The 16,423-nt window shown below is 45.2% G+C and overlaps 1 long non-coding RNA gene across 2 annotated transcripts in view; it reads right to left on the reverse strand.

Annotated features, from left to right (window-relative positions):
• Positions 1–5,500: 5,500 nt before the first annotated feature.
• The window catches only part of LOC141735563 (uncharacterized), a 50,510-nt gene continuing 39,587 nt past the window's right edge, over positions 5,501–16,423 (reverse strand). For both annotated transcript variants that reach the window (XR_012584783.1, XR_012584782.1), the window contains 2 exons: positions 9,655–9,829; positions 5,501–7,850 (listed from right to left, as the gene is read on the reverse strand). This is a non-coding gene — a long non-coding RNA (uncharacterized LOC141735563). The remainder of the gene's footprint in view (positions 7,851–9,654; positions 9,830–16,423) is intronic.

A 16,423-nucleotide genomic window follows, 5' to 3' on the forward strand; every position in this document is an offset into this window, starting at 1 on the left:
TATTTCATCCCATCTGCCTCATGCTCAGTATAAAAGCTGAGGGATCAAAGGGGTTAGCTCTCTCTTTCTTCAATGGCTTGATAGGGTTTAGTTTCTTCTAAACTCGTAAATCTCTTTCTCTGTCTCCCTCCTCTGTGGTGTATGAGGGCACGGACTCTGGCTGTGATAAGCACAAAATCGTTTATTGCTTCTCAAGCCTCGGCTTTTATACCCAAGCTCTAAAACTTTCCATGCACCTGCTAGGCAAGTAAACACATATTTCAGATCGCTAACCCAGCCGCCTTATTCAGTTCCCACTAAGATAAGCACGCGAAGCTGTTTTCTTGTTCCATGTTTATATTGGACCAGTTCCTCTTCATTCCATCTGTATTGACATCTGTGTTCCTGTTTTGTGTGCTCTGCTCACTGTGTCTTTGGCCGTATGCAGGCCTCTGCTCGTAGATCTGCCACCCTCCTCTCCTTGGAGAGAGAGGTGGGGGAGAGCATCTGTCATTCATCTTAGTGGTCGATCTGGCCTGCAATGCCCCACAGATGCAGAAGATTGACAAAAACCCAACACAACAATCTGTGGAAGAATGCATCAGTGCTGAGCGAAGGTGTCAGTAGCTGAAAGAAGGCATGCTCTATGCGCGCAGGGCATGGCCAGTCATTGCACACCTCGTACAAGCCCACATGAGTTGATGAAAACAATTCTGTATATTCTAAGTCTCACTGAAAACATTTGTCCCCATTATGTAAAATTCCAGCTCCAGATTGGGTTTGTTTTCAAAATAAAAATGCAGGGCAACTTGAAATCCAGCTTTGCTGTAAGTAGCTGCAAATCATTAATGCTCAGTGCTCCATGCAGATATTATCAGTGCCTATAACTCATATTTTCAGTCATCATGGTAATGGTCCCATAAGTCCCATTCTTTCCTATGGCTGAGAAGATGACTTCAGTAAATTTGCAAATAAAATGCTCCATAGACATCCTGGAAAAACCTCATCAAGCAGATATCTACAAAGCCCTTTCCCCCAATGATTTCTCTGTGAAATAAACATTTTTTTCTAAATTGAGAGCCTTGGAGGGTTATTTAGATGATGTTGCCCCTCAGAATCCAGTAAGGCAGCATCTGCATTTTCTAAGAAGGTTTTCAGGTGAAATGAATCATAAGATTGCTCCCAGTAAACATTCATCCTTACCTAGAAATGGCCTCATTACTCAGTAGGTCATGAGAACTATTACTGGTTTTCATCACAAGAGCTTGCAGAGTCACCTGGCATCTCGTCTAACTGTTTTAGCATTGGCAAAAATGGGTATTAATGATTGACCCTAATAGGGCCACATTGTAAGATTTGATTTGAGTGCCACAGAGTAACTGGGCCATCTAGAGTTGACCTGCCTGAAAATGTCAGCGAAACATGTGACTATTGAGAGAGTTAGGTCCGAGGAGGACCCTGCCTGTTCATCTGTCTTTGATCCCTATCCGTGGGTTTCTTACTCCAGATCCAGAATCCAGTTCCCACCCGTCGCTGAGTCCAGTCTGGGACTTCCCCAGTGCCTGCCGGTGACGTCATCCTGGGAGCTTAATGTGGTTTTGTATATACTGTATCTATTTCATTATTTTCCTTTTTATTTTATTATTAATATTTCATAAAAGTAGTTTAGCTTCTTCTAAACTCATAAATCTCTTCATCTCTCCTCCTTTCCATGTACAAGAGGTGGGGGGAGAGCATCTGTCACCAGCCATTGGCCAATTTGACCAAAACCACGACATTACCAATTGTGGTGACTGATTTCAGAAAAATATGGTGGTCTCTACTTTTCAGCAATGATATCCATATAGTCTGTGTCTGTTTATAGGATCATAGGATAATTCAAGTTAGAAAGGACCTTCAGAGGTCCCTAGTGCAATCTCCCGCTCAGAGCAAGGTCAGACCACATTACACAGAACTTTGGTTACTTTCATGTGCATCAGTCTCTGCAAGAGCAGTTTTCTGCAGCTCATATTCAGTTTTGATCCTTGCTCTCACCTCCTTTCCTCCTTCTCAGTCTGGGGATCACATACAGATGTTACACTCAGCAAGACATTCTCATAAGTTTGCACTAAGTTCTTTAATATACATGTTAGCAAAATAGTGGAAAACTGTGTTCATTCATACCTAATTAAGTAAGTTCAGTTCATCCTTAGTTTTGATTCTTGCCTCACCACCTTTCTTCAGGCTTAGATAGGATCTCGCACAGTAGCTTTCAATTTCTGCATAAAAAAGTGTCTAGAAAAATGTACTGTATTTATTGGTGTGTAGCTGTCACTTTAATACGAATGTCTAGACAGATTTTTTTTTTTTAATACAGCATAATTATATTTCTGAGCTGCACACTAGCAGCAGGTCTGGAGCAATTGGCTTGACAGCTCTTTCACATGTGTCTTTTTTATGTCCTCAAATGCAGTCTTCCAGTTTATTTCCTATGTGATCAGAGGTGTCTGTTGATATCACAGTCCAGCTTGGCAGTTGACTACAGGGTTGTATGAATTTGCTACCCGAGCCTGCCACATCATTAATTTTGCTTGGAAAGATCATAGACAGTTTTATACTTTTAGGCATTTCAGAGAGATACCTCCATTTATTAAGCTACAGATGATACATCTTGAACATAATATGAGCAGAAACATTTCCAAGTCAAGATCAGTCCTTCCTGTTAGTGTGAGAACTGATCTTTGAACAAATTGGGGAAGGAGCTCCACACTGTAGCAGCCTGGAAGCCCTCCCCTCCCATCTCAAAGAACTCGTCTCCTGGCTGCGTGCAAATGGTAGTGCTAATGCTAGAAGTCACCAATGCTAGAAGTTAGGAGAAAGCAGTCAGACAACTTCTTTTGCCTGTTCTTCAGCTTCTGTATACCGAGCACACTCTTCTCTTGGGCTAAAAGTATGACTCAGACCTATGTGAGGAAATATTTCAAGATCCTCATGAGTCTTAATCATTATCCTCCACCAGATGTCAGTGAGCTTTCAAAGTTTTTCAGAGGCAAAATGCCAGTTCTTATCTGTCTGCTCAGGGCTAATTAAAATATGATCCGAACAAGACCAGAATATGCCTAGAATGACTTAGCACAAGAAGAAAAATTGGTAGCAAGACACCTTCTATGAAACATTTACCACTCTACAGACCACAAACATTCAGAGTTGATGTTGCCATCCTTTTGCACAGTAACTTTAATAAGCCGTCTCTTTGTCTTTATGAGGAATGTCTTCAAATGATGAAATCACCTCGAATATCTGTCTACAGGTCCCGCAAGGCCATTTTGGATGACCAAGGCTGAACTGCCTTTGCCATTCACAGCTACACTAGTGGCTTATGTGTAACTTTGTTGCATTCTGCTGCAGGCTGGTATGGAGAGATGTGGTAGATTTGATTTGCCATTGAGCAAATGAAGGCTGCCTTTTGCCACCATTCCCTGAAGTCAGGAAATGTAGAAACAGCATCCTGAAAAAAAGCACAGTTCATCTACAAGAATTGCATTCAACAACAGGATGTCTGAGGGCTAAGGTTTTTCTCTAAGCAGAGTTAGGAAGAGATTTTTTGTCTTTGTTGTTGAGAAATAAAAAATGATACATTTTTATGGATACCTGAGAAACTTACTATTCATAATAGAAATCCTTAGATAAAAGCCAGCTTCTACTAGCATTTAAATAGCTATTAAAAGTGAAACCAATCTGCATTATTCCATATAGTGGGTAAAAAAAGAAATATAAATCACACAGGATTCAAGCTGAAATCTCATTCTGGTGACTAAGATAATTGTTTCCAAAAGAAGCCTGTATATAAGATGTATGATAACAGAAACATAACAAATCATTTTCAAAACCTGTAAATTGTAGAGACTCCTTCCCCCCCGCCCTTATCTGCCTCACCAATGCCATCACAAAGTTATCACCCGGTCCAGCAGAGGAAGCAGCACTGCAGCAAATATGTGAAAGGAATTGGAGACATTCGTATTAAAGTGACAGCTACATGACAAGAAATACAGTACATTTTTCTAAATGATTTTCTAATGTGGAAATTGAAAGTTAATGTGCAAGATCCTATCTAAACCTGAAGAAAACAGGCTCGATTTCCAGACTAGCTGATGAGTGCACATAGCAGTTTTCCATTTTGCTCTTGTCGCAGGCGGGTGATTTAGACTGCTTAAAGAACCACCACCAAGGTACCAGCAAAAGTGGTTTTATTGAAATATGATGTTGTAAAAGTGAGACTTAACAAAGTTCAATGTCAAGGTTCACTCTATTACTTACTGCAGAGTATATAATAATGATTCAAAGTTACCAATACAAAATCAAAGTTACCAATGCAAAATCTTAGTGCACTATAATACAAAGTTATGCAGGCTATTGGTCACTTACCAAAGAACTGCAGTTGGTAAGAGGTCTCTCTGCCTCGAGGAGCAACATTGAGACGCATCCCAGCTCAAGGGTAGATCACCACCTTGCAGCCAACTGCTTAGCAGGGAGAGCTCAAAGAAGGCTCACTTAGGCTGTCATATTTATGGAGTAAAGTGGTCGGCTTGTAGTCAAATTATATGCGATGGAAAAAGTAAACATGAGACTTCTTGTTCCTACAACTTTCTTTTGTTCCTTGACAAGAGTCTTGGAAAAACCAGCTGCTATTCATGTGTTAATCACATGGTTAGTGTTCAAGTTTCCAAGCTCATATGCATCGATGCTCACCATGTCACTCTGTTCCTTTGTGGGTTTTCAGATAACGAATTTGAACTAGGGAAGTTCTTGGCCTGGTTACAGCCTAGGCTTTTACTTCCTTTGGAGCCTGAACCAAACTAGTGCTAGTTTGGTCAAGGAATCAAGTGCATCCATCACAGCTCTGTAGAATTGTAAGATTCTGATATAAAAGAGATGAAATGAAATAAAAGATGAAATGATATAAAAGAGATGAAATGAAAGATGTCTATAGTAGCTCTTGGGAGAAGCTGGTGTGAGGGCCAAAAATGGGAAATAAGGGAAAAGCTCTGCGTTCCTGTTGTGAGCTCTGGACCTTTTTCTTTGGTATCTGACTGATCAAATTTTATACTTGCTACCTGATCCTTTGTCTTAAGGTACAAGTTGCTAAACCTAAAGACTTCACAAGGCAATGGATGAGTAAATTTTGTCTTCAGCTGTAGAACTTACATGATGCATTCAATTATGCCTTAACTAATTCATTGATAAAAATAATATTTCTTAAGGCTTTTCCTTGGGATTTTTTCATGGAACCAAGGATGTCTGTTTCTTTTTTCTTCAGTTTCATAATAATAAAAGGCTTCAGAAAATGTTCACCAAGAGAATAATGACTATTTGGAATTTGCATTTTCCTTTTGAATGATCTTTTCAAGGGACCCTCACAAATATTTTACCAAAACACTTCCCATAATTTCTTTTGGGGGAAGATTCACTGCTGTGTGTGCTGCGTGTACACATTTGTTTGTGTTTGGCTGAGGAGAAATAACTGGACTCCAGACGATCCAATGTGAATCAACAGAAGCCGTTTATTAAGCACAGATCATCATCTTTTATACCCTGTGTTGTAGCCGTACACGCGACTCGCTTATTTCTGATTAGCTAGTTACACTGTCCACGCGCTGTCCATGCAGTTTGTTCACACATCAGATTGGTTACAAGAATTCACATAGTAAATTGCTTAGTCATTAGCACAACATGTTTTCTACCTTCTCAGTTCCCGTTTTTCCCACGTACTAATTCCATCTTCTACCACCTGTTTTGCCCTTAATCTAATCTCTCACAGTAGGGAGGCTGGCTCACATGGCCATTTTCTCTCAGATACATTCCTACAATACCCCCTTTTTCTTCTTGAGCCAGCCAGACCTTATGCATGGCATTTTCTATCATGTCAGTCACTTTGCGGAGAACACACGAGGCTACCATAATCAATAATAATATAACCAACAATAGCATGAGCCCTTGCTTTAGTAAGTCTGATAACCATCCTGTTATACCCCATGAGTTTAACCAATCATCGAAACCATTTTTAACCGCTTTTAATTTGGACATGTTATCCTTCAGATCCCCTAACTGCTTATGAATGGATGATGAGTGGTCAGAAAGGTTCATACAACACATACCTTCAAAATCTTCACATCCATGACCCTGAGTTAACAGCAAAAAGTCAATAGCCGCTCGATTTTGCAACATAGCATGCCAAATGCTATCAGCATCAGTAAGCAAGCTAGATATGATTTCAGTTGTAAGGTTTATCTGTTTACTTGCCCAACACCCTATCTTATTCAACATATTTAATGCCGTTGCTGTTCCTAGCGAAGGAAGAATACTTAGCCCTATTCTTTGTCCGAGATTCGAAAATGTTATATGGTCGTCACAGGATGGAGTGAAGGTATGAACTGTTCTCTTGGCTCTGTGGTTACTGTGTGCTCTGCTCACTGTGTCTTTGGCCGTACGCAGGCCTCTGCTCGTAGATCTGCCACATCTCCCCCTTTTTTGTTTAACACCAGACCATTTATTAACAAGGTCGCCATGACTTGTGCTTCTACTCGTTGTGACGCTCTTAGCAGGTTATATACTAAACACAATTAAAAACAGAATCAAAAGGAACCCTGCTAAGGCAATAAATACCCAGATTCCTAAATTTAGCCCAGAAAGCCAATTTCTTTGGATTTACCCACGAGAAATCCTTTTGTAATATTTCAAATACATTGTGGTTCATTAAGTCTTGAATCTTTAGTATTTGAGCTTTTAGCTGATCATGTAAAGGATGAATATTTTTTGCAACGACATGTCAAATTGTGATAACCAAGGGTCAAGGTCATCCTTTTTGATGGGGACATGTATGTGGCTTGGATCCATTCCAGAAAGCTGGTGACAGCACAAACGACCCTGGAAAAACAATCGCGGTAACATTTCAATCATCATAGTTACTGCTTTTGAAAAGGTACGTGGCAAAAATACCCACTCTAACGCAGTCAGGCTCTTTGCCAGTGCATCATCCCACTGTCCTATCAGGGCATAAAGTTGAAATTCTTGTAGGAAGGTGTTCAGTGCGTCTTGCAGCAGTAGCAGACTATATCTTATCTTGCAACATGCTGTAATGCCTTCGGAGCTGTTGGGGTTAATGAACGTAAAACTTATGGGGGGGGCGGGGGCAGACACAGTGCTTCAGGGCATCCCCTGTATCTTCAAAGTGTGCTCATGTCTCTCTCCCCCTCGCTCATGTCTCTCTCCCCCTCTCTGACCTGAGACAGCCCCCCTATATCCTGCACTGCATTGAGTGGAGAAGTACAGGCTAGAGTCGCTGCATGCATGGCCAGTGCACGCAGCAAGTCCCACCAGACTCTCCTGCACTGGATCGAGTAGAAAAGTACAGGGTAGAGTCGCTGCACACGTGGCCAGCGTATGCAGCGAGTCTCACCAAACTCATGATCCAGCTTTGCTAACAGCAGCTGTCTGATACGTGACTACATTGTTGTAATCCCTTCTTGCTATCTTCTTCTGTGAAGGTCAGGTTCTCATGGATACACACATAGTTTTTAGAGCAACATATTCTACAACTCGTACAAGGGTACGATGCAAAGCGGCATCTACAGCTGATCGTATAATGCTTATTGAACACGGCAAACAGCATACTAAACATAACAGACAAATTCCTTCCACACAGGCAATGAGTATAATTTGCTTCAACCAACTCCACCCCCAAGTCCATCCAGCAAAGAGATTTCACCCAGTGGTCTCCACAAGTTGCTGGTTCGGTCGGTGCAGTTCCTGCAGCTGGGCATGGATGGATTTGGAGTGGTCACTTAGATTCATACAACACAGTCCTTCAAAATCTTGACAACCATGTCTGTGAGCTGAAAGCAAAAAATCAGTAGCAGTTCTGTTTTGCAACATCGCATATCGAATACTATCTACATCTAGCAATACCTCAGAAATAGCTGTACTAGTAGCATTGTTAAACTTATCCTTGGCAGCAAGAGAGTCCTTGTTATCACGAATCCTTGGCAGCAAAAGAGTCCTTGTTAGCAAGAGCGCATGCGGACTCCCTGTTCTTGCTGGTACTGTGCTTTGATCTTCTTCCACAACAGGCCAAGATTCTCAAGCAGCTGGATAAGGTGTCTGTGAGTCCATTACAGGCTTATGTCCTCCAAATGTTTTTCTTGCCAGCACCCGAGACTGAATAACAATTGGTGTGATATATGTGTTTTCCAGCACCCAGGTGCGAGTTCCTTGAGTGTATTTACAATCCTCCTCACCGATCTTCCGTTGCTTTCCCATATTCCACCCCCTTGCTCAAGAGACCGCTTCTGCTGGGGTTCATTTTAGTCTCGCAGGGTATAACACAGAGCAATCTACTAAGGCATGCAATAACATATACACATATAGGAAAAAACCAAAACCATCTCTCTATGGTACTGCTTTGAATCAGGTGTCCTATTTCTCTTTTTCTGATGCTTTCTCGTAGCACGTATGGCATACTTTTGTGCTAACGTGGCACATTTCCCATCTAATTGTTCCTGTTTGGTTTCTTTTTTTCTTTTTTCTTTTTTCTACCTTTTTTCCTTTTTTTTTATTTTTCTTCTTTTTTATTCTTTTCCCTCCATCACTTACGACTGACATAAAAGTCTGCCTTTGCAACAAGAGCTCAGTTTCTCATTTTTCCTTAAGTTTCTCATTTTCCCTTAAGTTTCTCATTTTCCTACAGAGCATCCTATAGATTTTGGCTGAACTCCTTTTCCCAATCAACCATGACCTTATAGGCAAACAACAAACAACCAGCGATACGCCCTGCATGGACGAGCCGTTCCCGAGACCGTAAACGTGTCGGCTGGTGAAAACTCCCCCAATATTTCAGGGCTTCCATCGGTTCTACAGCCCATCCTGGTCTATCTACCTGGGGTGCGCTCGCCTTACGTCTAAACACTGTGTATATACAAACTTCTTCACTTGACGGAGTGTCAGCCCTAGTCGCGTACGAGAACAGTACCACACCGGGCAGAACACCTGCTCCAGTGGAGTCACCTAACGACACTGCACACAACAAAAAGCAAACAGTAGCACACATGCTGATCAGCAGGTATAAGCTGGCGCCCGCACACACTTATACAGCAGACATACAAAACCAGCACTTCTATCTCAGGGAGACGACTGGGGAGGGGAGGGGGCGAGGCGGGCAATGGCAGGAGCAAACAGCTCCGGCTCTGTCCTCCTCTGCTGACATTCTGCCTCCTCCATCAGCCTCAGGTGGAGCAGAGGGGATCAGCAGGGGATCGTCCCAGACCTTCGGACCTGGCCTGTTCGATCCCCCTCCCGTGGGTTGTAATGCTGCAAAAGCCCCGGCTGCCGTGGCTCGCTCCGCCTTCATATCTTGTAAGGTCGATAACACCAACCACCATGTCGTCGCTAACGGTGATGCCTCTTTGTCTCCTTTACTTATCACTTCCCACAGCTTTTTCCCAACAGCCTCCCATATTTCTGGTTTAAAAGCTGGCTGGGGCTCTGGTGCGAATCAGTGCTCTCTGCACCAGGTTAACAACCTTCGGAGCATACGCTCATCGTATTTCACCCCTCTCTTAGAGGGGATATGCAGGAGAAGTCTTAACATAGCCCCTTCTTCTTTTGTTACTTGTTGCCCCATCTCCTGCCCCGGCTGCTTACCTCTCTCTGGGTGTCCATGGCCATGTCGTCTGTTTATTCCGGATTGCTGCCCAATCCGCCCGGTCTCAGTCCAGCTGAGCCGTCCTCCAGCCGGTGGATCTCCTTCTGGGTCTTCCGCCCCTCGCATTCCGTTGCTCAAGCCAAGCGCCGATCGGTATCACGTTGGGGTCACCATCTGAGGAGAAATAAGTGGACTCCAGATGATCCAATGTGAATCAACAGAAGCCGTTTATTAAGCACAGATCATCATCTTTTATACCCTGTGTTGTAGCCGTACATGCGACTCGCTTGTTTCTGATTAGCTAGTTACACTGTCCACGCGCTGTCCATGCAGTTCATTCACAGATCAGATTGGTTACAAGAATTCGCATAGTAAATTGCTTAGTCATTAGCACAACATATTTTCTACCTTCTCAGTTCCCGTTTTTCCCACGTACTAATTCCATCTTCTACCACCTGTTTTGCCCTTAATCTAATCTCTCATAGTAGGGAGGCTGGCTCACATGGCCATTTTCTCTCAGATACTTTTATGATTCCTTTTATCCTGCCCCATTTTCCTGTTCTGCTGTACAGTGCAGCCCCATGAAAACCTGTGTCAGCACATCTGGATGGGGGGAAGTAACTAGATGAAATCTCCAGTACTGCCATTCCAGGAAAGTACATAGGTTTATGTCAGGGGTGATGAACTCAGTTGAGCCCTTCCTCAGCAGAAAAAAAGGATTTCAAAGCAGTTTACCCTAACAGCTGCTGCTGTGACACAGCCGGGCATGAGCTCAGATATGTGGCTGAATCAATTATCAGAGCCACTAGAGATGTTGCAGGAAGCCCCAGAATATGCTTATGTTTCATCCATAGCCATATGGGGGAAGGCAGGGGCAGGCGCAGTGGCTCTTACATCAGGGGGCCAAGCAGATCGTGAGGGAAACAGAGCTGGGAGCCAGGAGCCAAGAGATGGGATCCTGCCTTCCTTGGTGAAGGCAAGACAGGAACCTTCCAGGGACATGGTAAGGCTGAGAAGAAGCTGGAAAGTTCAGTGATTCTCAGCTCTCAGGAGCTGCCTCCAAATATCATTCCTAATTTCTTAAGCGTTGCCTGTCTGTTCAGTAAACTCATTCTGTTCAACCTTAAAGTGTATCTAATATTAAGATCTGTTTCAGGTGCAGAAGGCAGCAAGTCCCTGAAGTTGTCTTACTTAGGGAGGCATGATCATGAAACAGAAAAGCTGGCTCGTCTCCATCACCAAATGCTTCCCGCTAAGTGCCAAGGTTGGTTTGCAACCCAAGAAGACGAAGTGTTTGTCAAAAAGATGATAAAATTGCCGATTTCCCATCACTAATGGCAAGGCCATGGCTAATATTTCCTGTTCCAGGGTTATGGCTTATCTGTGTCCTGTTTATTTTCTATGTATACTGGGTTTGCATGGCAAGGTTTTGGTAGTGGGAGGGCTACAGGGTTGGCTTCTGTGAGAAGATGCCAGAAGCTTCCCCAATGTTGGACAGAGCCAGTGCCAGCTGACTGCAAGATGGACCTGCCGCTGGCCAAGGCTGAGCCAGTCAGTGACAGTGGTAGTGCCTCTGTGACAACATATTTAAGAAGGGGGAAAAAACTGCTATGCAACAGCAGCTGGAAGAGATGAATGAGAATATGTGAGAGAAACAACCCTGCAGACACCAAGGTCAGTGAAGAAGGAGGGGGAGGGGATGCTCCAGGCGATGGAGCAGAGATTCTCCTGCAGCCTGTGGTGAAGAACATGGTGAAGCAGGTTGTCCCCCTGCAGCCCATGGAGGTCCATGGTAGAGCAGATATCCACCTGCAACCCGTGGAGGACCCCATGCCGGAGCAAGCGAATGTACCTGAAGAGGCTGTGACCCAGTGGAGAGCCTACGCTGGAGCAAGCTCCTGGCAGGACCTGTGACCTTGGGGAAAGAGGAGCCCACACTGGAGCAGTCCATTCTTGAAGGACTGCACCCCGTGGAAAGGACACACGGAAAGAACACATGCTGGAGCAGTTTGTGAAGAACTGCAGCCCGTGGGAAGGACCCACGTTGGAGAAGGTTGTGGAGGACTGTCTCCCGTGGGAGGGACCCTACGCTGGACAGGGGAAGAGAGTAAGGAGGAAGGAGTGGCAGAGACAACATGTGATGACCTGACTGCAACCCCCATTCCCTGTCTCCCTGCACCACTCAGGGGGAGAAGGTAGAGAAATCAGGAGTGAAGTTGAGCCTGGGAAGAAGAGAGGGGTCAGGGGAAGGTGTTTTAAGATTTGGTTTTATTTCTCGTTACCCTACTCTGATTTGATTGGCAATAAATTAATTTCCCTGAGTTGAGTCTGTTTTGCCTGTGATGATAATTGGTGATCTCCCTGTCCTTATCTCAACCCACAAGCCTTTTTTTATATTTTCTCTCCCCTGTCCAGCTGAGGAGGGGGAGTGATAGAGTGGCTTAGTGGGCACCTGGCATCCAGCCAAGGTCAACCCATGACACTATATCTGCTCTAGAACTATTATAATGGTACTCGATTAGTGACTCAGTGGCTTTAAAATAGAGCTTTGATGCTCTAATGTTGATGCTATACTATAATCTAAATGGAAATGTTTTAACTCAGACCTGAATTGTGGTGGCTTTTTAACTCCTCCTCTGACTAAAATAATTAATACAAGAAATTGGCACTGAAATGTCTCAACCCACAAGCCTTTTCTCATATTTTTCTCCCCCTGTCCAGCTGAGGAGGGGGAGTGATAGAGTGGCTTGGTGGGCACCTGGCATTCAGCCAGGGTCAACCCACCACACTGTAATTCCCTCTTTCCCTGCTCCACTGTGAACCTTACCACCAGTTTCCCCTGATGATGTTCTGCTGGAGTTTGAAAACCAGTACATACTCTACACACAGCTTACGCTGTGCCCACTGGACCAGGCTGCTTCATTCTTTTTGTTTTTATGGCAAACACATGCTAGTTTAGCTGTGGTGTCTGCTTTCATTTTTTTTTGTGAAGTTACCCTGCTTTTAGTTTTACTACAGTTTTGAGTTTTGCAAGCTTATTGCATATTATACTACACATCTGTGAATTAGAAAACTCTACCCTGATAGCAGTAATCAATAGTAATAGTAAATTGTATAGGAAATACTAGTTAGTCCACTAGTAATCAATAACTAATTATGCATAGCAATTAATCAGTTGTACAAGAAACATGAGCATATGTATGATTGATTTGAGTTAAGCAGTGCTATAGCTTTTGCAACTTCGTGCGACTTACCACCACCAGAAGTGGGTTGGGACCAGGTGGGATCAGCTGAGACTCTCAGCAAGTTTCCCCATCAGCCTAATCAAAGCTCTGACATCTGAACAAGATGTCAGAAGGAGTCATTACCCAGCTTTTGTGTTTGATTTCAGCCATCTCTACTGTGCTGGAGGTATTTGCCAACACCTGTCAGTTAATTAAAGTTCAGTTTTCCAAAGAGAGAAGCAAGGAGAGAGAAATCAGGCAAAGGAGGCAGGAAATCTGCATGGATGAGCAAGGAGCTTTTGGAAAAACTCAGATGGAAGAAGGAAGTTTACAGAAGGTGGAAAAAGGGACTGGCCACTTGGGAGAAGTATAGGAGAGTTGTCAGAGTATGCAGGGATGCAACGAAGAAGGCCAGGGCCCACTCGGAATTAAATCTGGCAAGGGACATCAACGACAATAAGAAAGGCTTCTTCAAGTACATCAGTAGAAAAAGGAAGACTAGGGGAAATATGGGCCCACTGCTGAATGAGGTAGGTGCCCTGGTGATGGAGGATGCAGAGAAGGCGGAGTTACTGAATGCCGCCTTTGCTTCAATCTTTACTGCTAAGGCTGTCCCTCAGGAATCACAGACCCTGGAGGTAAGAGTAATGCCTGGAGTAAGAAAGACTGTCTCTCGATCGAGGAGGATTGGGTTAGAGATCATTTAAGAAAACTTGACACCCACAAATCCATGGGCCCTGATGGGATGCACCCACAAGTGCTGAGGGAGCTGGCAGATGTTATTGCGAAGCCACTCTCCATCATCTTTAAAAGGTCCTGGAGAATAGGCGAGGTGCCCGAGGACTGGAGGAAAGCCAATGTCACTCCAGCCCTCAAAAAAGGCAAGAAGGAGGACCTGGGAAACTACAGGCCGGTCAGCCTCACCTCCATCCCTGGAAAGATGATGGAACAGCTCATTCTGGGCATCATCTCAAGGCATGTGGAGGAAAAGAAAGCTATCAGAAGTAGGCAACACAGATTCACCAAGGGGAAATCATGTCTGACTAATCTGATAGCCTTCTGTGATGTCATGACTGGATGGAGAGATTGAGGGGAGAGCAGTGGACATTGTCTACCTCAACTTCAGCAAGGCTTTTGACACGGTCTCCCACAGCATCCTCATAGGGAAGCTTAGGAAGAGTGGGTTAGATGAATGGACAGTGGGGTGGATAGATAACTGGCTGAAAGACAGAGCTCAGAGGGTCGTGATTAGGGGCACAGAGTCTAGTTGGAGGTCAGTGACGAGTGGTGTCCCCCAGGGGTCAGTACTGGGCCCAGTCCTCTTCAATATATTCATCAATGACCTGGATGAGGGGATAGAGGGCACCCTCAGCAAGTTTGCTGATGACACAAAGCTGGGAGGGGTGGCTGACACACCAGAAGGCTGTGCCGCCATACAGAGAGAATCTAGACAGGCTGGAGAGTTGGGCAGAGAGGAACCTTATGAAATTCAATAAGGGCAAGTGTAGGGTGCTGCACCTGGGGAGGAATAACCCAATGCACCAGTACAGGTTGGGGGCTGACCTGCTGGAGCGCAGCTCAGTGGAAAGAGACCTGGGAGTCCTGGTGGACAACAGGATGACCATGAGCCAGCAATGTGCCCTTGTGGCCAAAGAGGCCAATGGCATCCTGGGGTGCATCAAGAAGAGTGTGGCCAGCAGGTCGAGGGAGGTCATCCTCCCCCTCTACTCTGCCCTGGTGAGGCTGCATCTGGAGTACTGTGTCCAGTTCTGGGCTCCCCGGTTCAAGAGGGACAGGGAACTGCTGGAGAGGGTGCAGCAAAGGGCTACCAAGATGATGAGGGGACTGGAACACCTCTCTTATGAAGAAAGGCTGAGGGACTTGGGTCTCTTCAGTCTGGAAAAAAGACGGCTGAGGGGAGAATCTTATCAGTGCTTATAAATACTTAAAGGATGGGTGTCAGGAGGATGGGGCCAGGCTCTTTTCAGTGGTACCTGGGGACAGGACAAGAGGTAATGGGCACAAACTTGAGTATAGGAGGTTCCACCTAAATATGAGGAGGAACTTTTTTACTTTGAGGGTGGCAGAGCACTGGAACAGGCTGCCCAGAGAGGTGGTGGAGTCTTTTTCACTGGAGATTTCAAAACCCACCTGGATGCGTTTCTGTGCAACCTGCTCTAGGTGACCCTGCTATGGCAGGGGGGTTGGACTAGATGGTCTCCAGAGGTCTCTTCCAACCCTATGATTCTATGATTCTATGACTCAGTTCTCTCTGGGGTACCATGTCGCCACAGGACTTGCTTTTCAAGGCCCAGGATAGTGTTCCGGGCAGTGGCATGGGGCACAGGGTATGTTTCCAGCCATCCAGTGGTTGCTTCCACCATTGTGAGCACATAGCACTTGCCTTGACGAGTCTGTGGCAGTGTGATATAATCAATCTGCCAGGCCTCCCCATGTTTATATTTCAGCCATTATCCTCCATACCAAAGAGGCTTCAAACGCTTGGCTTGCTTGATTGCAGCGCATGTCTCACATTCATGGATGCCCTGTGCAATAGTGTCCATGGTCAAGTCCACCCCTCGGTCACGAGCCCATCTATATGTCGCATCTCTTCCTTGATGGCCTGAGGAGTCATGGGCCCATCAAGCTATGAATAGTTCACCCTTATGTTGCCAGTCCAGATCCACCTGAGCCACTTCAATCCTAGCAGCCCGATCCACCTGCTGGTTGTTCTGATGTTCCTCCGTGGCCCGATTCTTCGGTACATGGGCATCTACATGGCGTACTTTCACAACCAGATTCTCTATCCGGGCAGCAATATCTTGCCATAGTTCAGCAGCCCAGATGGGTTTGCCCCTGTGCTGCCAGTTGCCCTGCTTCCACTGCTGTAGCCACCCCCACAGAGCATTTGCCACCATCCATGAGTCAGTGTAGAGATAAAGTACTGGCCATTTTTCTCATTCGGCAATGTCCAAAGCCAGCTGAATGGCTGTCACCTCTGCAAACTGGCTCGATTCACCTTGTCCTTCACTGGCCTCTGCAACTTGTCGTGTAGGACTCCACACAGCAGCCTTCCACTTTCGATGCTTTCCCACAATCCGGCAGGACCCATCAGTGAACAGGGCATATTTCTTCTCATTTTCTGGCAGTTTATTATATGGTGGGGCCTCTTCCGCACGCGTCACCTCCTCCTCTGGTGACATTCCGAAATCCTTGCCTTCTGGCCAGTCCATGATCACTTCCAGAATTCCTGGGCGACTGGGGTTTCCCATTCGAGTTCGCTGTGTGATCAGTCCAATCCACTTACTCCACGTAGCATCAGTTGCATGATGTGTGGTGGGGACCCTTTCTTTGAACATCCAACCCAGCACCGGCAGTCGAGGTGCTAAGAGGAGCTGTGCTTCTGTACCAACCACTTCTGAAGCAGCTCGAACCCCTTCATATGCTGCCAATATCTCTTTTTCTGTTGGAGTGTAGCGGGCTTCGGATCCTCTGTATCCCCGACTCCAAAACCCCAAGGGTCGACCTCGGGTCTCCCCTGGTG

This window comes from Larus michahellis, chromosome W (genome assembly GCF_964199755.1).
Source record: "Larus michahellis chromosome W, bLarMic1.1, whole genome shotgun sequence".
NCBI classification, from domain to species: domain Eukaryota; kingdom Metazoa; phylum Chordata; class Aves; order Charadriiformes; family Laridae; genus Larus; species Larus michahellis.